The sequence below is a fragment of the Ipomoea nil genome, unplaced genomic scaffold (genome assembly GCF_001879475.1).
Source record: "Ipomoea nil cultivar Tokyo-kokei standard unplaced genomic scaffold, Asagao_1.1 scaffold2833, whole genome shotgun sequence".
Classification (NCBI taxonomy): domain Eukaryota; kingdom Viridiplantae; phylum Streptophyta; class Magnoliopsida; order Solanales; family Convolvulaceae; genus Ipomoea; species Ipomoea nil.
The window spans coordinates 806392-831943 of NW_017619261.1; the positions used below are offsets into that span (position 1 = coordinate 806392).

At 42.7% G+C, this 25552-nt stretch overlaps 1 pseudogene; it reads right to left on the reverse strand.

The window, feature by feature from the left end:
• Positions 1 to 17727: 17727 nt before the first annotated feature.
• Positions 17728 to 21193, reverse strand: LOC109159533 (annotated as a pseudogene).
• Positions 21194 to 25552: the final 4359 nt, after the last annotated feature.

The following is a 25552-nucleotide window of genomic DNA, read 5'->3' on the forward strand; positions in this document are numbered from 1 at the left end:
GTTAGTATTGTAACCTAACCTAGAAGACTTATTCATCTCATTCCCTACAATTCTTAGAATTTAGTTCTACCTTCTCTCTAGAAAAGAAGTGTAGCTTATTCTCCAAGCCAAGTTGAGACCCTTGTCAAGATTCCAAGACTTGCTTCCAAGATTCAACCTTTCACCTATTTGAGCATCTAGGAGGGTAAGATCTAAGTTCATCTTGTGTTTTTAGTTCCATCTTAGTTGTCTTTTTCTTAAAGGTAGGATCTTTATGATCTTTTGGTTTAATCTTGAAGTGGGTTTGGAAAGTAAGCCTTGTGGAGAGCTTGTTGTGGTGTAAAGTGAAGTCTTTTGGTCTTCAAGAGGTAACCCATGCTCTACAAAACCTATTTTGCTTACCTATATGTGATTTCTTGGATTCTACATGTGTTTTGCTATGAAATGTGAGGGTTTATGTATTTGTCTTGTGATATTGCATATCTAGAGCTTGTGTTTAGGGTTCCTTTGTGCCATTGCTTGGCATTTTCCATGATTCAAGTCATTTTGTTGTGTTTGGTGAGATTTGGCATGTTGTGGACTTGAATTTGTGTTTGGTGAAGGAAATCCCCGAAGGGATTATTTTGCCCAGGAGTATGTACCCGCGGGCGGAACGGCGGGGAGAGCCCTACCCGCCGCCCACCCGCAGGTACAGTGGCTTGTGGGTAGTTTACCCGCGGGCGGAACCACGGGTAGGGGCCTACCCGTGGGTCCACCCGCGGGGAACACGGTGGTGTTCGTTCGGGATTTGTTCCCCGTGTTTTGTTTGACTCGGTATTTGGTCTTTTGGCTTTCCGTTGTTCTTTTGTGGAACTATTTGAGTGTCTTCTTGATGTTTCGTACGTCTAGAACTATATGGTAGGTATCCATGTAGGACTTTGGTGTCTTGAATCGTGCTAAGTGTTCAACATTGTGTTTCGTTGGACCAAGAGGTGTCTTGTGTGTTCCTCGGAACTATCTTGAGTTTCCCCGTTGATAAGCATGCTAGTTTGTTGTCTTAATGCTAGCGTGTGTGTGGTTTGTACCTTCCGATTGGTTGATGATAACATGTGTTATCTCGTTGTTGTCGTTGGGCTGTGAACCATTCCTTGATTAAGTATGTTTCATACCTTCGTTGTGATCCGTTTTTTGACTCTCGTGTGAGTTGTGGTGCGTGTGTGGCTTTACCTGGATTGCACGATTAGTGGTAGGGGACACTAGTCACCAAGGTATTGCAGCAGTCCTCGTGGTGGCCGTGACGTGATTATGGAGTTGTGGCCTGAGTGATGGGTCCACCTTTTTGGGGGATAACATGTGTTATCCGGGCATGTGTTGCCGTGATTGGTGGATTTCGTTAGTGGTTGTTGGTGGGGGACGACGGTCCCGGGGGAATAAGGTTGGACTAAGAAGTACAGGGGTCCTGGAGGTAATGGTTGGAAAGAAGGTACAAGGTTGGGGGTAGCCATAAGGTTGGAACATGGCATAAGGAAGGCATACCAACTCGTGATGGGTGATGTTGCGAGGGCTTGTAAAGTCGGCGTTGTGTGATCTTCTCTCGTGATGTGTGTAGTCACGGAGGCTTGTGCTATTTTGGCATGTGTTGCCGTTGGGTGAGTCTTTATCCTTGCGTGTGGTTAACCTTTGTGGTTTGGGATGTGTTCCCGTGTTATCCTTGAGAGTGATGAGTCTTGTGTTGACAGTTGATCTTGGTTTTGACTTATATATATGTATTCCGTTTCGAAAATGGTTTTTTTGACTTATATCTATCTATTTATGATACTTAACGGTATTGGTGGGTTACCAGCATTATTCGCTAACCGGGCGTCGTCCCATGTTTATCTTTGTATTTTTTAGGTGATGTTTAGATGAGCGCGATGTCTAGAGCCTGGTAGCTTAGCACCTTTATCCTTGCTTTTGTGGCCTGTGCGCCAATGTAGTTAGACTGATGTTTTGGGATAGATGTATACACTTGCAGATTGTTTGCCGTAGCGTTTACTGTGTTTGGTAGACGTGGCGTGACACCCCGTTGGATTTCTTTTATCCAGTTTCGTTTTATCTTCCGCTGTGCTAGTTTTGTTGTTTAATCTGCATGTGTTAAGGCTTTTATATAGGTCTTGTTTGGGGGGGGGGGGGGGGGGGGGGGGTGTTACACTATAAGGTTGGATGTCGGTTGGGTTGTGCACATCGTTCCTGTAACACCCCATATTACGGCCTTCAAATCCGGATTAATTATTGAATTAATCCCGTTAACAAATGGTTAAAAAGGGATTTAATTTGGTTAGGATTCCCCTAATTAATTAGTACGGTCCACCATGGATCGTGGAGCCTTGTCTATATTAAAGACTTTAAGCTAGATAAGAACAATGAGAGTTGACCTTCTACCATCCAGATTCTAATTAGGATTCCCTAACTTTATAAATAGGGGATTAGGATGCAATTATAACCCTCTCAACTCTCATAACTTTATCACTCGAATTGCCCAAGAAACCCGGCCAGAGGAATTCCCCACCACCAAGCCTAGGGAGATCAATCAGAGGAAAATCTTGGAAAAGAACCTTAATAGCCAACGGAGGATTAATTAAGGATAAGAGGTAACCTATGTCTTACAAAACCAAATTTCCTTGCTATCTTCAATTGATTGGCTCCGTTGAGCGATTGAATGTATGATTTTGTATTTGTGCTTTGTTAGAGCTTGTCTTCAGGAATTTGTGATATGGATTATTGTTATTCTTGATATTCTTGGTGGCCATGTGTGGTCTTGGTATGTTCTCGTATTTAATTATGTTTAGAGCTTGTCCTTAGGGTTTATATTGTAAATCTTGTCGTTGTGATGTTCTTGGTGTTCTTGGGTGGGTTTATGCATGCTCGGGTGTTGATTCAAAGTTAGGGATTGTTTTTAGGGCTTTGCATATAGATTTCTTGATGATATTGAGTTCTTGATGCTCTTTGACCGTTATGTGTTTAATCTCGAGTCTTGGCATGTTTAGGGATTGTGTTTAGGGCATACTTGTGGTGTTTCTTGGTTTAATTCTTGTTATTCAAGTCCATATTGTTGTTGCTATGTATTGGGATGTGTTTGGACTTGATTTTGGGTTTAATTGATGAGTTCTCGAAGTGGAAAAGTGCCAAGTTACCATCGTACCAGCGGGGGGTCGGTGGGGGGACAAACCCCCACCTAACCACCCGCTGGTTATCGCCCACCATACCAGCGGGTGGACGACCACCCGCCGTGTACCCGCTGGTACAGTATCGCCCACCGGCGGGTGGTTGACCCCCTGCCGTACCACCCGCTAGTACGAGCGGGGCAAGGTGTTATTTTACCCCATTTGTTGTTTCCCCATGCCCCGTTGTGCCCCATTTGGTGTTTATGAGTCTCGTGTAATGTTTCGAGTACCATTTTAAGAGTTGTGTGTCGTGGTTATTGTTGTTGTTGAGCTTTGATTGTTGTTGTTGTTGAGGATTGAATATTGTTGTTGATTGAGTGTTGTTGTTTGTTATTAACACTGAGTATTGGTTGTTGTGATTGATTTGTTCATAATGAGAAAAGAGATGTGAATGATGGAAAAGATTTCTTGGCGGTTTAGCACAACGAGTGCTCAGCCATTGTGCTATAGGCACAGACCACCTTTGATTAGTTTGCTAAATGCATAAATCAAGTTATAAGCGTTGCGGTGCCATGTCATGTGCTATAGGCACTGACCCCTTGATATAGTGCTATAGGCACAGGTCATGCGAATGGTACTATGGTGCTACCATGTCGGTGGTTTTGTTGGCGGTATGTCGGTGGGGAGCATGCGTGCTCCGGAGGGAATGAGGGGTAAGGGTGGCCTGGAGGAACGGGTTGGAACTGATATAAGGATGGAGAGGAGTAAAAGTTGGAACTTGGTATAATGTTGGATCATGGATGTTGTAACACCCCGAAATTTTAAAACTTTTAAAGCTTATATAATAAAGGTTAATTCTCATTAAATCCCAAAATCAAACATAAGAGTGCAGGGTGCTATGCCACATCTGAGCTGGAGAACCCAGATGCACATGCTAACTAACTAACTATCCTCAATGCAATACATAATCATGGCACGCAGGCCAAAAGGGAAACTAACTAATCTACGCTTCGGATCTCTAGCGCGCTCCGGGGTCCACTCATCTGTGCCTGAAAGCCAAATATATCTGTTCAGCGAATGATGCTGGTAACCCACTCCAACGCGTTGAAATACATATAGATAGATATATAAATATAGATTATATGAAAACCGTTTTGAAGCAGGAAGATATATACTTAGGAGACTCTAGCTTTAAAACCAGGGATAGACTCGACAGATAAGGATAAGCACATTAGGTGAGGATAAACAGTTGTATAGAGATAATATCGTAAAGAGCATGTATCTAAGGTCACCGTTCACTTTCAAACCATTCACATAATCATTCCATCATCATTCAAGTCACACAAGCATACTTTGGTGGCGCCACGGGACCAATCGCATGCCCCGAACATGAGGGTTAGTGCATATAGCACTAACACGGCCCCGCAGCATCCTACCTCATACCGCAGCATGAAGGGAGTTGATCGCAACCAACCCTATAGACCGCTGACGAACTCAACGGCGGACCACAGTCCTACACACCGCTGACGCGCTCAGTCGGTGGACTGTGATCCTCTTTACAAGGGGGGACTACGATCCTACACACCGCTTGACGAACTCAGTCGGTGGGTCGTAGTAGATCAAGCCCTACACACCGCCTGAGGGACTCATTCGGTGGGCGTTGATGCTCGGAGACTACGACCCTACACACCGCTGGCTCATACACTCGATGGATCGCAGCCAGCCGTAGCCCTACACACCGCCTGATTGCTCGTTCGGTGGACTACAGCCTTCCTTGGGCTTATAGGCCCTACACACCGCCTGGCGGGTCCAGTTCGGTGGGTCATAGCACACGAGGCCCATGTGGACCGCAGCCCAAGAAGTGAATCACTGACCGCAGCCAGGAGAATGAACCGCAGCTCATAAGTAACCAATTTGACCGCAGCCAACTTCTGAACCGCAGCTCAGGAACACCCAATTTGATTGCAACCAAATTTGGGAATCATACATCACATAACACATTGTAGCACATAAAAGCACATTGGTAAGGGGGAGACGTGTAAATAAACTTACGTGTGATCACTCACATACTAAGAATAGTCCTAAGGGGTTCATACAACTTCCACCTAGGTCCACGGATTACCGATTCAACTAGCATGCAATTCCTAAGACTCTTATATCCTACGAATGGCACCCGAAACATCAAACTAGACTCAAGCACAACAAACGGGGTCCGTTGGGACGACTGCCTGCCGACTGCCCGCTGCCTGGCGGTCTCTCTTTGGGCAGCGGGTAGGTGGCGGGCCCCCCTACCCCCACCTACCCCCTACTGGCTATTTAACACAATAAACATCCCGAGATCCTTTGTGGAACCCGAAACTATGCTTAGACACTTTTAAACGCAAATAACGACACCACATAGGCAATTAATGGATCAAAAGCAAGAATCATATTGAACACATCCTAACATGACTTCTAAACATAAACAATACCTGAACATGCGAATCCCCACACAAATATAAATCAAGAACATCTCGATACAAATTCCCAATCCAACCTAGAGCTCTAATCCCACCCAAATCATCAAAATCATATTTTATCTTCATCATCAAGAATCATCAAGATTTATCAAGAATTATCAAATAAATATCAAGAACCTCTTTTTAACATCAAGATCATCAAGATCACTCATAAAATCATCACATCAATCAATCAAGATTATATCACAAATATCATAAAGAAATTCATCAAGACACAAGTATATAGAGGGAACCAAAGAAGGAGATTATAGCAAGGAAAATAGGTTTTGTTGATACATGGGTTACCTCTTAGCCTTAATTAATTTCCTTGGCTATGAAGGGTCTTTCTTTAAGATTTCTTCTTTCTTGATTTCTCCTACGGGAATTCTTGGAAATTCTTGTGTGGTGAAAGTTATTGTGGTGTGAGTTCTAGGTGCCTCCTATGTCCCTATTTATATATCTAAGAGTCCCAATTAGGGTCAAAGTGGTATGGATTTGCTAATTCTATTTCCTATAGGACTAAGGGATTGGCTTTAGGGATAAGGGCCCATGGACTATGGTGGACCCCCTTTTAGCTAATTAATGGATTTTAACTCCCTTTTTGGGCTGAGTAATTAATTAATTAATTTGGTTTAGGGGTCGTAACACGGGGTGTTACAGATGTACTCTCTATTGATTGCTTGTTGCTATTGATTGTTGTTGAACCCCATTGTTGCCGTTGTCTATTATTATTGAGCTTTATTATTATCTTATCGTGCAAGCTTAGGATGCATGCTAGTATCCTTATTGTGTTCATAGTGTCAACCTGTTGTTGCGTCTTGAGCCTTGGTCTTGGTTTTAAAGCTAGCGTTGCTTAGAATTATATATGTATTTCAGTCTCAAAATGATTAACTATACTTATACTTATTGTACTCAACGGGTGGGAGTGGGTTACTCAGCATTATTCGCTGACGGTTGTTACACCATGTGTTTTTCAGGTGCAGATCAGTAGCTTCGGAGTACGCTAGATGGACACGAGGACTTAGCTTAGATAGTTTAGCATTTGTAGATTGGCCTGCGTGCCTTGGTTTGTATTTGGATATTAAACTTGGATTGCGTTCCGTTTAGTTAGTTAGCCTATGCATCTAAGTTCTCAAGCTTAGATGTGGCATAACACCCCGACTTTTATTATGTAGTCTCTGCTCTGTTTGGGATATTAATGTTAGTTTGCATTACTTCATAAGCTTTAAATGTTTTAAAAATTAGGGGTGTTACAGTTGGTATCAGAGCCTAAGTTCGACCCTAGGATGACACCTTTAAGACAAGACTCTGGGACGTTAAGCTAAAACTCTAGGTGCTTAAATACTTAGGATTCAAGAATTTTAGGACGCACGGCGAGGTTGTGAGTTTATTTATCGCTTTCCGTAAGTTTCTTTGCTTGCCCTTTTTATTCAACTCTCTTTTAGCACCAAGGTAAGAGTGCGAATCCCTGACTTACGTCTATGACCGATGTTGACCCTGTAGAACCCGGAATGGCACCATCGAGAAATCAAGCAAGGACCCCTGAGCTCCCTACCCACGATCAGCTAACCTAGAATCTACAACAGTTAACTCAGGTCGCCCAGACACTGAGCAATGCCATCCTTAACAATAACAACCGACCACCGTCGAACGGGAACCAGGATGTGGCTCGCAAAGTGTCAGACCATCGGCCACCTGCTTTCGCGGGAGAAGAAGATCCTACGACGCTCTAGGAATGGATCTGAACGTTCGACAAAATCCTCGAGGTAGGGGGATGCCCGGAGGAACGTTGCGTCGAGCTGGCCTCGTTCTACTTTAGACATGAGGCCAATCTATTGTGGGTTCATGAAGGACCTACCCGTAGGTAGGAACCTGATTTCAACTGGGTGACCTTAAAGATCAGGTTACGGGAATGCTTTTACCCCACACACGTAAGAGCGGCCATGTACGAGGAGTTCCTCCACCTAAAATAGGGACTCGCTACGGTGGTGCAATACCACAAGCGATTCCTAGAGTTGGCCCGTTTCGCACCCGAGTTGGTGCCTACGGAGACAACTAAGGTAGAGAAATTCACTGGGGGTCTCAACTTCGATGCCCGAAAGACCCTAACCCTAAGCAAATCAAGAACCCTCAACGAAGCGTATGCTAGTGCCGCCGACCTTTACCGGATTCAACTACTACAACGGGGAGTCCAGGAAAAAGTTAGGAGAAGGAACAACAGGGGTGGAAGCCCTAACTTAAAGAGGGCGAAAAATGAGTCCAACGCAGGGACGACCAACCCACCCATCCAAGGGCCACCCACAAAATACAACGAGGCTAGCAGAAGACAATTCCCTTGTAGAAGGTATGGCAAGGAGCATTGCGGCAGGGATTGCCAAGGGAATGCCTTACAATGTTTCAATTGTGGGGAAGGAGGTCACAAGGCCTTCCAATGTAAGTATGTAACCAACCCGTAAGTGCGAGGCCCCCGACCATGATGCAACCAGGAAATGAGAACAATCGAGGGAGCTATGGAGCACCCGGGAAGGTGTTCGTCATTAGTCGCACACAAGCCGACATCGAAGCCGAAGTCGAGACCGGAATCGGCACCAAAAACGTAGCATTGGGAGACGAAGACCCTACGAATCAATTGGAAGAAAACCCGGAAGAAGAATTCGGTCTAGGATAAAGAGATGCTAATCCTTGTAAACTACCCCTTTTATCGTGGAACTGCTTACTTAGTTCGATTACTTAGGATCCCTGTATTTTTTTAATAAAACTAATTAATTAGTTCGATTAGTTTAATTCTCTTACTCACTTTCTTTCTCTTGAGTATCTACTCACTTTCTTTCTCTTGAGTCTATCTAGACTCGCTTTCTTTCTCTTGAGTATCTACTCACTTTCTTCCTCTTGAGTCTATCTAGGCTCGCTTTCTTTCTCTTGAGAATCTACTCACTTTCTTTCTCTTTTCGCTCGTAGACGGATCAGGGTTTCACCGTAGTGTGAGTTGCCCATTGGGAACGGCGTAAGTCCGACCCAATATCTTCTATCGTCTACGGAACCAATATCGTGGTTCGCGCGCTGTGGAATCAGGTATCGAACTTTCAGTGTGCACACCCCCTACCAGGATTCCAAGCTTGGCGAGCAGTTTCCAACCTCGTAACGTGGGAATACGCCGCGTTACATACACTTGGACCGCAATGTCTATAAATATCTCCCGAGAGGACATAGTCCAAACGGTATCCTCCAAAACCTTACCAATATAGATAATACATAATATATCTCTCATGCATCAATCTTATGCATGCAACAACTTTTCTACTTCTCAAATGCATCAAAGAATGCTATACACATGCTCATGATTTTTCGAAAATAATACTCGGGCTCACGTTGGCCCTTATGCATTTTTGAAATATGACATATGTAAAATGTCAACATGCTTCTAAGTCATGTATAAAATACCGTGAAGTACTCAAGAATATAACATCATGCTCGGTTTGCAACTTAGCAAATTCTATTCATTCTATAAACAAAATGTGCTTCATTTCACCTTGATCAAATATCACAATCTAGTCATGCTTTCATAATAAATCATATTCTCAATTGATCATGCTTCTTTACTCAATAAAAACATCATAGATCACTTAGTCAAATAATTCTTCATACACAGTGAAGTAGCAAATAAATACTCTATGTAGCAAATTATCACTAAAACCTTCATAACATACTCATTTTAGATCCAAATTCAACGAAATTAAAGCCAAAACGTGCGTCATGACGGTCCCGAAAAGCTGAGCCACAAGGGCCCGTAACACTCGGCCTGAAACGACACGTAGCTAAGCCACAGGGGCCCGGCCACTGCACAGATTCTTCTCAGAATCAAAGTCAGGTACCTGGGACGGGATTCCTCATGGTCTGCCTCTTGTATCCCGTCAGTCCACCAGGACTAGGCGGCGGCCCTCTTCTAGGGTCGTGCCCTAGTCCCGTGCCACCACGGCTCTAGCCGGCAGCTAGGGCCGTGACTATGATCTGTTGCACACTGTGTTGTGCACCAGAAGGTTTTTCATCTGCCAAAACTAATCCAAACAAGTCCAAAACAATCTCAACAACTCACAAACAAATGCTAAACCACTTCTAAGCATAAACACAACAAAATCTTATAGTTTCTACTCATTTCTACTCAAAGCTAAGGCTTCACAGAACCAAATTTTAAAGAGGAATCCATGGGGTTATACCTCTTAGCTTGTAGACTTTCTTCTAGCTTGGATCTCTTCTTCCTCTCTATCTAGCTTGTGCCTCCTTCACCACCTATACTTCCCAAACACCATACAACCTTAGCCTAGAGTCTCAAAGATTAAAAGAACTAGAAGAGAAATGAAAGCTTGGATTGAAGAAGGAGATGAGCTTACTGTGATGTTGTTTTCTCTCCTTTTCTTGGCAGACAAAATGTGTGGAGAGGCAAAGAAAGAGATCAGGGAATCAAGATGGAATAATGGAGTTTATATATAAGGTCCAAAACCCTAGGTTGATCATCAATGATTGGTTGAGGGTAAATGAGTGATTTCATAAGCTAGAAGATGAATCAGGAAAGGGATTTTGGATGTCTAGTGGTCCACCATGCAACATGAACCATAGGCTATAAATGCTATTCTAAATACTTTGGGGTTGAAAATGAATTTTCTCAAAAAGCTATTTAGATGAACCCTTGTTTAAAAATCTTTTCGAATACTCCCGGTCTCACTCAAATAAATTTCTCGATTAAAATCTTGGTACGCAAAGTACCCGAAATTTAGGAATTTTCAAAATAGAATAAATTTTGGTGTCGAATTAATTTAAAATGTGATGAAAATATTTTATTCTAGCAACGATTGATCGTGAAAATTTTTAATGAAGTGAAAAAGGCTGTTTTGAAATTTCTTAATATCGGATTTATAAAATGAAATTTTGGGTTGTTAAAAAAGCGCTCGAACCCGATCAATTCTCTCAAGAATTGGTCGATATGCTTAAGTTTCAAGGTTTGTTGGGGGCGTACTTGGAAATAAAGAACGAAATATACCCCGAATTGGTAAAAGAGTTCTACCACCACTTGGTAGCTACCAAGCATGGGGACAAATTGGAGATCACCTCCAAAGTCCGGGGTAAAGAAATAATACTGTCTGAAACCCGCCTGGCCAAACTCCTAAGACTGACCACCACGGGCGTATCGGAGTATTACCGAAATGCTTCGATTGGTGCCCAAAACGTGGGGTACAAAGACTATCTGAGTTATTTGTTGGGAAGGGAGGACGGTTTCACCTCGGCCACGAGGCCAATTAAGAAGATTATTAACCACCGAACAGAAACTACTGGTCATGATTGTGATGGATAGCCTGTTTCCCAACAACAACAAAAGCAAGGATATGGGAAGCCTTGAGTGCACTTTTGCCTATTTCCTTAAGCACAAGGTCAAATTCAACTTACCCGCCCTTATGCTTAAACACATGGAGTTTTGCAAGTCTAGCAATCGGCTTAGCCTACCCTACGGGATGATCCTAAGTTGGATTATGGAAAGAAAAGGGGTAGACATAGGCCAGACCGAAGCCAAGCCCATAGGTGGGGTGATCTTCAACGCCCAAAACCTCCGTCGCAACGACATTTACCATATTGGAGAGGGACAATACATCACCCTCAAGGAGGTATGCTTGAAGCCCCCGACCGAACAGAGATTGCTAGTGGAGCAGTTGGGCATTTCAAACAAAAAGATGAAGCAAGCCGCTCAAGAAAACGAGGAGTAAGAGAAGCAAGAAGATGAGGAAGATGAGCCAAACCACCCGGAACACGCAAGGGGGAGGAGGGCCGAGGAGGAACAGGACGAGAGATCGACCAATGAACGCATCCTCATGCAACTTGTGAGGCAAAACAGGATCATGGAAGAAGGATTCTCGCCATTGATTTTCGCGACGAGCTCTTTGGGCCGAAAGGTGTCGGCGATCGAGACTTATGCGGGAGCTTCAAGCTCGGGAGCGGGAAGCCAAGGTAAACCTAAACCTCAAACCTTAGTTGCCTTCCGACTTGATCAAATCTTGACGTATGCATATTAGAAAACGAACACGTATGACGATTTTCTAAATTGCTTGTGAACCTACGTTGTACCCGGGGACTAGGGAAGTAAACCATACCCAAGCTTCGGGGACGAAGCTTCCTGTAAGGGGCGGGGGGGTGTAACACCCTGTGTTACGACATTCAAATCCGGATTAATTATTGAATTAATCCCGTTAGTAAATGGTTAAAAAGGGATTTAATTTAGTTAGGATTCCCCTAGTTAATTAGTACGTTCTACCATGGATCGTGGACCCTTGTATATATTAATGACTTTAAGCTGGATAAGAATAGGGAGAGTAACCTTCTACCATCCAGATTCTAATTAGGATTCCCTAACTCTATAAATAAGGGATTAGGAAGAAATTAGAACCCTCTCACCTCTCATAACTTTATCACTCGAATTGCCCAAGAAACCCAACCAGAGGAATTCCCCACCACCAAGCCTAGGGAGATCAATCGGAGGAAAATCTTGAAAAAGAACCTTAATAGCCAACGGAGGATTAATTAAGGCTAAGAGGTAACCCAAGTCTTACAAAACCTATTTTCCTTGCTATCTTCTATTCATTGGTTCCGTTGAACAATTGAATGTATGATATTGTATTTGTGCTCTGTTAGAGCTTGTCTTTAAGAATTTTTGATATGGATTATTGTTATTCTTGATATTCTTGGTGGCCCTGTGTCGTCTTGGTATGTTCTCGTATTTAATTATGTTTAGAGCTTGTCCTTAGGGTTTATATTGTAAATCTTGTCGTTGTGATGTTCTTGGTGTTCTTGGGTGGGTTTATGCATGCTCGGGTTTTGATTCAAAGTTAGGGTTTGTTTTTAGGGCTTTGCATATAGATTTCTTGATGATATTGAGGTTCTTGATGCTCTTGGACAGTTATGTGTTTAATCTCGTGTCTTGGCATGTTTAGGGATTCTGTTTAGGGCATAATTGTGGTGTTTCTTGGTTTGATTCTTGTTGGTCAAGTCCATATTATTGTTGCTACGTATTGGGATGTGTTTGGACTTGATTTTAGGTTTAATTGATGAGTTTTCGAAGAGGAAAAGTGCTAAGTTACCATCGTACCAGCGGGGGGTATGTGGGGGGACGAACCCCCACCTGACCACCCGTCGGTTACCGCCTGTTAGAATTGAATAGACATGTATGTGAAGGGTCACAATTAGGTGAACAGACATGGATGTGAAGAGGCATAGATAACCCTCCCTTGTGTATATATAGAAGTGTCTCATACTCGTAGAAAGACACACAGTAAACAGCGAAGCAGAGATACAAGGTCAGTTTCACAGACCTTCCTCTTTTTAGCTTTCTAAATGGTATCAGAGCGGGTGAGCGTGAGAGTGAGTTAGTGGGCTTTGCTCGGAGAAGAAAGACGACGCCGGAGGTCGAGTCGCGACGGCACCGGAGCGGCCACACGCCGCCACGCGCCACTGCCACCCACTGCTCGCCGACTCACGCGCCGGCGCGTGAAGGGTTTTCCAGCGACCATCTTCGACGGCGGTCACACCGGTAGGCTCGCCATGAAGTGTAGATTCCATCTGGGTGGAGAGGAAGAAGGTTCGAGAGACTCCATATCCTGGGAGAGAGAAGACGAACCTACGGACTCTGCGGTAATATTGTTTGTGTTTTTATTTGCTGCCAGGGCTATTAGATACTGGAAGTTCAGTACCTGCGAACTGACTCTAGTATTATTGAAACTCATTTCTAAGTTTTTTTTGGGCACTTGGAAGTTCAAGTTCTTTTTGGCACTCCTGCGAACTGACTCCAGTATTGAATCTCATTACAAAGTATGGCTGAAAACAAAAATATCATTGTTGTGTCTACCCCATCTAAATTAATTGATGTAGTCCTGGCTGCGGATGGATCTAATTTTGCTGAATGGAAATTTTTGGTCAAAATTAATTTAGATGGAATGGGTAAAGGTGACCATTTAGATAAAGATTGCCCTCGAGATGATAAGGAGTGGGAGGCAAATGATAAAGCTTTGTTATCCCGGGTAATTAATTGTATTGATAGGAAAGTGATCTTATCAATGCAACATTGTACCACTGTTAAAGCAGTGTGGGATCTAGTGTCTGAATGGTTTAGTGGGTCAAGTAATTTGAGAAAACTGTATCAGTTGTCTCAGGATGTCTATCGTCCTAATCAGAAGGGTCGAGACCTACGGGACTACTATTATGATTTCAAAAGTTTAAGTGAAGCTTTGTGTACTGCGATGCCTATTACAACTGATGTAAAGACAATGAAAGCACAACGTGATCAATTAATTGCTTTTAGCTGGATTTCTGGACTTGACAAAGAATGTGAGGTTCTTAGGTCACAATTGCTGGGAAACAAGGAGTTAGGATCATTGGATCAAGTCTTTTCCCAAATACAGAATGTATCAGTAAGTACTGATGAACCTCCCGAGAAGAATGTTTTTTTATCACAAGGAAGCAACAACGAAGGAAGTACGTTCGTCCAATCAACCGCCCTCTTCTGCAACCCTGGTCCAAACAGGTAATCCTGTTGCATGTGTATCTTCTTCATCTACACAGTGGGTCATTGACTCGGGAGCTAGTGACCATATGACAGGTAATTCTAATATCTTGTCCTCATATTCTCCATCAAGCCCTGAGGCTATGGTTACTCTGGCGGATGGGTCATCTGTTCCAGTTTTAGGTAGAGGTAGTACTGTTGCAACCTCATCATTACCCCTGTCATCTATATTATACCTTCCAAAGTTTCCCTTTAATTTGCTTTCCATTAGCCAAATCACACGGACTTTGAATTGCTTTGTCTCCTTTTTCCCTGGTTATTGTTTATTTCAGGATCTTTTGACGAAGAAGATTATTGGTAAGGGGAAGGAAGTCGGGGGACTATATGTTTTGGAACAGTCTGTATCTCCGTCCAAGGCCATGATGAGTGATACCTCTCCCTTTCAACTACACTGTCGGTATGGTCATCCATCACTGTCGATCCTAAAGAAGTTGTTTCCTAGTTTAGAGTCATTGTCTACTTTGCAGTGTGAGTCGTGTGAGTTTGCTAAGCATTTTCGTGTTTCCTACCCTCCTCGTATTAACAAAAGAGTACAATCGATATTTGATCTTGTTCATTCTGATGTCTGGGGTCCTTGTCATGTCACAGGGAAGAATGGGTTTAGATATTTCGTAACATTTGTAGACGACTTCTCTAGGTGTACGTGGTTATACCTTATGAAATCTAGGGATGAGCTGTTTACTATTTTTTTAATTTTTGTGCTGAGATTAAAACCCAGTTTAATAAAACTATTAAGTGTATACGGAGTGACAATGCACAAGAGTATTTCTCTAGATCTTTTTCCACTTATATGAGCCAAAATGGGATGGTTCATCAGTCCTCGTGTGCATATACCCCTCAACAAAACGGAGTTGCAGAAAGAAAAAATCGTCATGTGTTAGAAGTAGCTCGGGCAATTTTATTTCAAATGAAAGTGCCTAAGGTCTTTTGGTCTGATGCTGTTCATACTGCATGTTTTCTGATCAACAGGATGCCCTCGTCTGTCCTTAAAGGTCAAATTCCTTATTCATTGGTATATCTAACGAACCCTCTTTTTCATCTCCCACCAATAATATTTGGGTGTACTTGTTTTGTCCAGGATATCCGTCCTCAACGCAGGAAACTTGATCCTAAATCACTCAAGTGTATATTCCTGGGGTACTCACATACTCAAAAGGGTTATAGGTGCTATTCACCTGACTTGGGGCGGTATTTAGTGTCAGCTGATGTTACTTTCTTTGAAAACATGGTGTTTTCTGGGGATGTTGGATCGTCTGGGTATGGGTCTACTCCAGATAATGACTTCCTTACATATACTATTACCATACCAATCGAGTCTGTTTCTAGGCCCCCCATTACACAGGTTTATACTCGACGGCCGAGAGATGCAGTGGCGCCGCTTGAACCGCAAGTGAATACTTCCTCCTTACCAGAATCTTCGTCAAATGATCTGGATCTTCCCATTGCCCTTCGTAAAGGTAAACGTCATTGTCAAAACCTTATTTCCTCTTTTGTGTCCTATGATCATTTGTCGTTGTCATCTCGCATCTTCGTATCACGTTTAGATTCTGTGTCAGTTCCAAACACTTTGAGTCAGGCTATAGCTCATGATGGGTGGAGACAGGCAATGGAGGAGGAGATGGCTGCTCTTGAGGACAATCATACTTGGGATTTGGTACCCCTCCCGTCCGGTAAGGCTGCAGTTGGTTGCAAGTGGGTTTATGTTGTGAAAATGAATCCTGATGGGTCGGTGGCTAGACTTAAAGCTCGTTTAGTGGCAAAGGGGTATACACAGACTTATGGTGTTGATTATACAGAAACATTCTCCCCTGTAGCTAAGATCGCTTCGGTTTATATCTTTATTTCCTTAGCTGCGTCTAATCATTGGCCTCTGTATCAGCTAGATGTCAAAAACGCCTTCTTGCATGGTGATTTGGTTGAGGAAGTCTACATGGAGCAACCTCCTGGGTTTGTTGCTCAGGGGGAGTCTGGGAAAGTGTGTAAATTGAAGAAGTCTCTATATGGCTTGAAGCAATCACCACGAGCTTGGTTTGGGAGGTTTAGTAGTGTGATTATTGGGTTTGGTATGCAGAGGAGTATGTGTGATCATACTGTCTTTTTCAAGCATACTAATGTTGGATGCATTATCTTGATTGTTTACGTTGATGATATAGTAATCACAGGCAGTGATGCAATGGGGATTGAAGCTCTTAAATCCTTTCTCAAAGAAGAGTTTCACACGAAAGATTTGGGAGTGTTGAAGTATTTTCTAGGTATTGAAGTTGCTCGCTCTCGAAAAGGAATATTCCTTTCCCAAAGGAAATATGTGCTAGATTTGCTTGATAACACTGGGTTGTTGGGATCAAAACCATGCGAGACCCCTATGGAGCAGGGTGTTAGACTTGTGGCTGGTGAAGGGGAGGCCTTTGACTCTCCAGAGAGATATAGGAAGTTGGTGGGAAAGTTGAACTATCTTACCATTACGCGTCCGGATATTGCTTTTCCAGTCAGTGTGGTAAGTTAGTTCATGCAAGCACCTACGCAAGCTCATTGGGAGGCAGCAGTTCGGATTGTAAAGTATCTCAAGAACGCACCCGGTAAAGGCATTCTATATGCTGATCATGGACATATGAGAGTTGAGGCCTTTTCAGATGCTGATTGGGCAGGTTCGTTGAGCGACAGGAGGTCTACAACAGGATATTGTGTGTTCGTAGGAGGTAATTTGGTTTCTTGGAAAAGCAAGAAACAGACTGTTGTGGCTCGGTCCAGTGCAGAATCTGAGTATAGGGCGATGGCTCATGTGACATGTGAGATAACTAGGGTGCACAATACGTTGAAGGAGGTTGGTATGGAGGTGATGAAGCCTATACGTTTATGGTGTGATAATCAAGCCGCTATACACATTTCAAATAATCCAGTATTCCATGAGCGTACTAAGCATATTGAGGTAGATTGTCATTTTGTGCGCGAAAAGATTCAACAAGGCTTAATTTCTATGGCTCATGTTCGTAGTGGTGAGCAACTAGCTGATTTGTTCACCAAAGGCTTAGTAGGGACAGGGTTGAATATATTTGTAACAAGCTGGCATGCTCAATATCTATGCTCCAGCTTGAGGGGGAGTGTTAGAATTGAATAGACATGTATGTGAAGGGTCACAATTAGCTGAACAGACATGGATGTGAAGAGGCATAGATAACCCTCCCTTGTGTATATATAGAAGTGTCTCATACTGGTAGAAAGACACACAGTAAACAGCGAAGCAGAGATACAAGGTCAGTTTCACAGACCTTCCTCTTTTTAGCTTTCTACACCGCCCACCGTACCGAAGGGGAAAAGTGCCAAGTTAGTAAAAATGGAACACTTTTTTAAGGTTACAATGAGATCTGTGGCCACAACCTAGAGTGTGGAAGAGATAAATCTTTCCTACTAACTCTAAACAACGAGGAGTTAAACTAGACCAGTCTAGATTGTCTAAATTTACAAATTCAAATCAAAAAGACTAATAAGCGACTCCCAAATTGGTTTGGGTTGCCCCAGCTGGAATTGTTAATACTTAATAGTATGAGATTGATTGAGCTTACTTGAATTTCAGTATAAGCATAACAGGTCCAAAAATTTCATCTCTCGCAATTAGCATGTCATCCTGCATGAGGCAACAAAAGCATATATAGAATGTTTTGGATTCTGTACATATTGAAGATTTTAATCGCATCCATCTTTTTATGATTGAATTATAGTGTAGAAGGTTTTTACCCGGACATCTGTAAATATAGTTGGCTGGATGAAATAGCCTTTTCTGTCCAGTGGCTTACCACCAGTTAGCAATGTAGCACCCTCCCTCTTCCCATGCTCTATATATGAAAGTATCTTCTCATACTGGTTTTTGCTAGCCTAAATGCATCAAATAGACATGTATGTTAAAGCATATTGGTATTGGTAAACTTAATGGTGTATATGGCTTGTTTCAAGCAAAACTAGATCATACTTGGGGTCTGAACATTTGGATCAAAAGGGTCACCAACCACCTTTGCTTTCGCCTTTGCGACCACTTTCTCAACAAACTTGTCATAAATTCCTTCCTGGACAAACACTCATGAGCCAGCCGCACATATTTCACCCTGCCAAAATGCCAAATTAAAACCCCAATATCAATCAGTATATCTACATGCTAAGAGTTGAGGAAAGGAAACATGGGATGGAGATTACCTTATTATATGTGACTCCAGCTAAACCAAGATCCGAAACATTGTCAACATCTACATCATCAAAAACTATGAAAGGAGACTTGCCTCCCAACTCTAGTGATACAGGTTTTAGATTGCTAGTTGCTGTAGCCTGCATTATCTCATGCCCTACTTCTGTCGACCCTGTAAAACTAACCTGAGAGGAAATCATGAGACAAAATTTTTAGTTAAGAAAGAAAGCTAGCTATAGTTTTTTCTTTTCCATCTGAATGTTTACCTTCCTTAGCTCGACTGTTTAAGACATTTCTCGTTCATTGGGAATGTGTATTAAGGGAGATTACCTTATCAATGCCCATGTGAGAGCTAATGGCAGCACCAACAGTAGATCCAAATCCTGTAATCACATCCAGCACTCCATCAGGGACTTCTGCCTGTTTGTAGATTGAGAAAAACATAATCTTTAATTATATAAGAGGGGTAAGAAAAAAGGAAATAAGATGAAGCTTACGAGCTTAGCCAAATGAGCATAATAGAGAGCAAAAAGGGTTGTCTGTTCCGCAGGCTTGACAATCACAGTACAACCAGCTGCTAATGCGGCGGTAACCTTAAACCCAAATATTTGTGCAAGATAATTCCAGGGAATTATGAGTCCTACCACACCTATTGGTTCGCACAATGTGTATGCTTGGAGGTCACTCGACATCTTGAGAGTGGTGCCATGGATTTTGTCTGCTGCACCAGCGTAGTAACGAAAATACCCTGCTGTTGAAGGTACATCTGCATACTAAGATGTGCACTAAATTGGGCAAATGCTGCTTCCATTTTCTGGACGGTCTCACAAATACTACGGTATTGCTCTTCCATATCCTTGTGCTGCTGTTGCATTACTTCCCTTTCCTGACGCCACCAGTGGCCTCCAACCACACTACTATTTCAGCCATTTCTGATTGTTTTTGCTTCAAGTGAGACACAGTTTCCTAAAAAAAAAAAAAAAAAAAAATCAGGACAAAATTTGTGTATAACCATTATAAACTGTAAAGTGGAAAAATTCTACTTCTACTTTTGTAGGTGTTGCATATCAAAATATTCAAGCAAACAACATACAGTTCATTAATTCTTAATTTACAGCTATTAAACCAACAACATAAATACATTAACATCTGCTAATGAATGAAAAATCAAAATACCCCAACATCTGTCTATACTTGGGGATGAGAAAACTTCAAAACCTTACAATGTTTTCTCATGTTTCAAAAGATTAATAGTTTAGTCAAAGAAAAGAACCCCAAAAGTAATTGTGTAAGCCATACATATACATATTGCTACTGTAAACGATATGCACCAACAGAATGAAATTAGGAAATGCTTTGTATATGGTTCTCCTTATTCATCAGATCAGAAGCGTCATATGTTTTGTTTTAGTACGAGCTTTAGCATCAACTGAAATTTTTCCATGTTTTGCCATTGTACTAGATGCAATATGCACTCCTGACAATAAAGTCAAACTAACTAAATAGTATCAATATTATATTAAACAGAAGTGAGGAGGGGAAGGGTTTGTTTATCAATTATCCATGCACTACAGAAGGGAATAATAAATATTCTCTAAGTATATGTTAATAAAGGCGTTAGTGATCCGAAAGAGGAAAGACAGTTGCTGGTAAATGCTGGTGTGGTTGTGCTTGTGATTCTAGCGCTTGGGGCTTATATCTACAACACCATGGGGACTATGAAATCTGATTAAATTTCTTCAATTTATTTTCATTGCTAATTAAATCACTATAAAATGCATGTAATGCTACTTCTAATCACATTCTACTAAAAAAAACCTGCATATTCTAACTCTAGCATATGGATGGTTTTCTCTCTCATTTTTTTTTGTTAAAATGCATTGTTTCATTTGCTGGCTCTTGGCAGAGTTGGCTCTCAAAAAGAGAAAGCAATCATCTGCGAACAAGAGGTGCGAGATCGGTAGTGCCCCTCTCGCAACCCTCACTCCGTGCAACAGCCCCCTACTCATCCTGTTCTCAATCAAAGCACTCAGGCCTTCAGTTACTAACAGGAATAGATATGACGATATAAGGGGTCGCCTTGCCGGATACACCGCCCCGGCCTGATAGGTCCCAACTATTTTTGCTCATACAGGATGCGGTACTCGACAGTGCTGACCATCTCCATGATAATATCAACCCATTTCTGACAGAACCCCATCTTTAACATCACAGCGCTCAGAAATCGCCACTCTACCCGGCCATACGTCTTGCTCACGTCTATCTTTAGGGCCGCCACTTTGTTCTTCCCCTGTGACTTACGCTTCAAATAATGGTGCACCCTCGAACGCCAACATAATGTTATCCGTTATAAGACGTCCAGGCACAAACGCGCATTGGGACTTGGAAACTAGTTTTTTCCCCGCAAGGGCTTCAACCGGTTTGCACATACCTTCGCTGCCACTTTATAAAGCACATTACATAGAGCAATCGGCCTTAGATCTTTCATTGTTTCCGGGACGGGTTTCTTTGGTACCAACACGACCAGGGTGTTATTAACTCCATCCGGCAGCTTTGTTGAGTCAATAAGCTGCCTACAAAACATCGTGACCTCCCCTCCAATCATTGTCCAGAAGTGTTGGTAAAAAGCTGGCCTGAACCCATCGGGTCCCGGCGACTTATCGGGATGCATCGCCATCAAAGCACCATGCACTTCCTCCATCGTCATTGGTCTGACTAGCTCGTCGTTCTCTGCCTGCGTTACTGATGCAGTAATGCAGCCAATTACCTCCCTAATCTCTCCCACCTCCGACGTGAACAGCCGGTCGAAATAACCAGTCATCTGTTGGTACCGTTGGTAGGAAAACAAATAATAATCAAATAAAATTGACTATTATTTTCTGGAAAGAAGGGAAGAAAAGATGAAGAAAAGTGGCTAGTGTTTGGTGTTGGGTTTTTGCAAGAGTCGAGTGAGCACTCTTTCGTTAAAACCTTATTTGCCACCTCCCAAAGATGCTAGGAGCGTTGTGGCCTAGGCTTCCCAGGATAAAACTTGCTATGATTCAGTGTTTGAGCATTCAAACAAAGAATCCGGCGAGAAAAACGTGGTTATGAACACAGTAGGCAAAGAAAGGGAGTAGAAGCAGAATTTTGAGGCTGGAAAAGTATACTTTCGTGCTGTGTAAAGCTGTGTGTAAAACTCTACTGCCTCTACCCTCTCTTATATAGGGTTGAAGGAGCCAATAGCCTTTATTATGGCAATTAAAAATGACATTAAAGCTGCCTTCCAACAGCTATAACAGCAGGCCACTACCTGGGAATTGAATTCAGAATTCAAAATTGGAGTTAATAGACAATTAATTCCGTAACAGATGAATTCAATCCCCTCAACAGTCAGAACTTTCGGGTTCCAGACCGTTAGCGTACAGGGTTCGGTCTCAACTTTCGACCTCATCCAGTTTCGGCCCTTGCACCTCTCGTGGACTCTGTTGCACGAGAGTTGTGCTCTCGGTGCACCACAACCTCTCGTGCTGACCTCTCGTGGACTCTGTTGTAGCACGAGAGTTGTGCTCTCGGTGCACCACAACCTCTCATGCTCTCTTGTAGCACGAGTGTAGGTGCTCTCGGTTCGGTTCTGGCCGAACCAAGTGGCTATACCAGTTGGAAAATGATACCGAAGTTTGGCATAACTTAGCCCGCAAGGCCAGCCAATTTCCGGACGACATTCGTGCCCGTAGGTGCCGGCGCACACGAGCTCGGGCTTGAATCAAGCCTTTTTCAATCTCTGCTAGTTGGAATTTGATTTGCAACCACCCCCCCCCCCCTCCCCGCTGCGCGAGAGAACCTCTATGCTATACAATTCTACAAGCTTCAAATGAGCTCTTGTATATAAGGGGAGAAAATCTTCATTCCAAAGCAATGTGGGACAAAAGCTCACTTTTTCCCTTCATTTTCCAACTCAAATGGGTCTACTTTGAGAATCAATATCTCATTCACCCATTATCCATTTTGAGCGTACAATATATCGATCTCTTCGTCTCACTACGAAGAATCCGAATCCACTTTAACCCGACCCAAATCGGAAGTGGACCCCACTGATAATTGTACCACAAAATAGCCACTTAACATGCCATTTTATGCCATTTTTAAGCTATTTTTTCCAACAATCCCCCACATGAATGAAAAATTGATTTTCGGGGTATTTTGAAATCGGAAACAACTGTGTTCAAACGGTCGATCCCTGCATAGGATAGGTAGGGAGTCACTATACCCTTTGAACCTTCCCTCGTAAAGACATGTTTACTCTACTAGCTGTACGGTAGAACGCGATTTCTTTGAACCGACTGCCGTTTGTGTAGACGATGACATATCTCACACAGAAATCTCCCAACCATGCTCTTGCTCTCATGAGTGTGCCCGTTTTGGTCGTGGGTCACCGTTCCTGGTTCTGCGAGAGTTTCTAAAGAATTGTGCCCAACAATTCTCCATTGAAGTGACCCTCACTTCTCTCTAACATAGGTGATTCTTTCTCGAGTATCCCGCATACTCAAGAATCATTAAAGCATTAACATGCTAGCCTCTTGCGGGAGTCACTGTTTTAACGAGGAGTGGTAGGGAGTCCGAGACCCCCACAGTGACGCGCTCCGTTCCATAATTTAGTTGTCCCATTGAACCTAGGTGCCAGCTAGGTTGGGTATCCACTATAGAACTTTTTAGTCCAAGGGCAGTAGACCCATTCCTCGTGTCAACTTCTCCACAACTTCTCTTCCTAACCCTTTGGTCAGAGGATCCGCTATATTGTCTTTTGACTTTACGTAGTCAATCGAGACAACACCAGTTGTGAGTAGTTGTCTAATGGTATTATGTCTACGACGCACGTGTCTAGACTTACCATTATACATATGACTCTGTACTCTCCCGATTGTGGCTTGACTATCGCAATGCACACATATTGGAGGTACCGGTCTTTCCCAATTAGGAATATCCTCTATAAAATGGCGTAGCCATTCAGCCTCTTCACAACCTTTGTCCAAGGCTATTAGCTCAGATTCCATCGTGGATCTAGCTATCACAGTTTGCTTAGAGGATTTCCATGCAACGGCTGCACCGGCTAGTGTAAACACGTAGCCACTCGTGGACTTAGAGTCCTTAATATCAGATATCCAATTCGCGTCGCTATACCCTTCAAGTACAGCGGGATATCTCCCGTAGTGCAGTCCAAGATCACGAGTATACCTCAAGTATCTCATAACCTTTACTATTGCCTTCCAGTGCATAGCACCGGGGTTACTCGTATATCTACTGAGTTTACTAACCGCATAGGCAATATCCGGCCTAGTACAGCTCATAAGATACATCAAGCTACCAATAACCCGAGCATATTCCACTTGTGAAATACCTTCTCCATGGTTCTTGGTTAGATGAATATTTGTATCAAATGGTGTCCTAGCCACTTGACTATCATCCTTGTTAAATTTCTCAAGGATTTTGTCAATATAATGTGATTGGCTCAACACGAGACCATCAGGTCTTCTAATGATTCTAATCCCGAGGATTAAATCAGCCAAACCCATATCCTTCATGTCAAATCTCGCATTTAACATGTTTTTGGTAGACTTGATCATCCGATCATTACTACCAACGATGAGAATATCATCGCCATATAAACAAAGAATGACGTAGCCATCTATCGTTTCCTTAACGTAGACACATTTGTCACCTTCGTTTATTTTAAACCCGTTCGTTAACATCGCATGGTCAAACTTCTCGTGCCACTGCTTAGGCGCTTGTTTTAAACCATAGAGCGATTTAACCAACTTACACACTTTCCTCTCTTGGCCCGGAACCACGAACCCTTCGGGTTGTTCCATATAGATTTCCTCATCTAATTCGTCATTTAGGAAAGCGGTTTTCACATCCATTTGATGAACTTCCAAGTTCCGCAACGTGGCTATGGCAAGTATCATCCTAATGGAGTTTATTCTCGTCACGGGAGAATACGTGTCGAAGTAGTCGAGGCCCTCGCGTTGCCTGTATCCCTTGATTACAAGCCTAGCCTTATACTTCTCGATGGAACCGTCCGGTTTCATTTTCCTTTTAAAGACCCACTTGGATCCTAAGGGTTTACTACCCGGAGGAAGATCAACGAGTTCCCAAGTGTGATTCTGTAGGATAGAATCCACTTCACTTTTTATAGCCTCTTTCCACATTGGTCCTTCCGTAGAAGTCACGGCTTCTACATACGTTCGAGGCTCGTTTTCTATCAAACAAGATAGAAAATCGGGTTCATTTTCTAATTAACAAGTTAGAGTACCCGAATCGTACTCTAACAAGTAAGTTAGAAAATCAGGACCGAATGATTTTCCAACTCTCGCCCGCTTACTGCGTCTCGGCTCGAGCTCGGGTTCTCTCTCGGATTCCCAACTATCATTATCCATAGTTTCGTCAAACGTTCGTTTTGACGTACTTGGTCCCTCGTTGGACCTACAAGGAAATATATTTTCGAAAAAATATGCATTCCTTGATTCTATTATCGTGTTCTCGTGTACGTCCGGATTATGGGACTCGTGTACTAAGAACCGATAAGCACTACTATTATGTGCATAGCCAATAAAGATACAGTCCACCGTCTTAGGACCTATCTTTACTTTCTTAGGTGTTGGCACCAAAACTTTGGCAAGACACCCCCACACTTTCAGGTACTGGTAGGAAGGTTTCCTACCGTTCCACAGCTCATAAGGAGTCTTATCGAGCTTCTTTCGGGGTACCTTATTCAAAAGGTAATTACTTGTCAAAATCGCCTCACCCCAAGCATCTTGAGGTAGGCCCGAACTTATAAGTATCGCATTCATCATATCTTTCAATGTACGATTCTTTCGTTCGGCAACACCGTTCGATTGAGGTGAGTAAGGTGCAGTACGCTCGTGTATTATACCTACACTCGCACAGAAGTCACCAATAGGTGCTTCGTACTCACCACCGCAATCGCTTCTAACCTTCTTAATTCTCCGATTAAGTTGGTTTTCCACTTCATTCTTATAAAGAACGAATTTATCAACGGCTTCGTCTTTGCTCTTAAGCAAATACACATAGCAGTATCCTGTGCTATCGTCGATAAATGTGATAAAATACTTATTACCACCTCTCGTTTGTATCGATCTAAAATCACACAAATCACTATGGATTAATTTTAGTGGTCCAG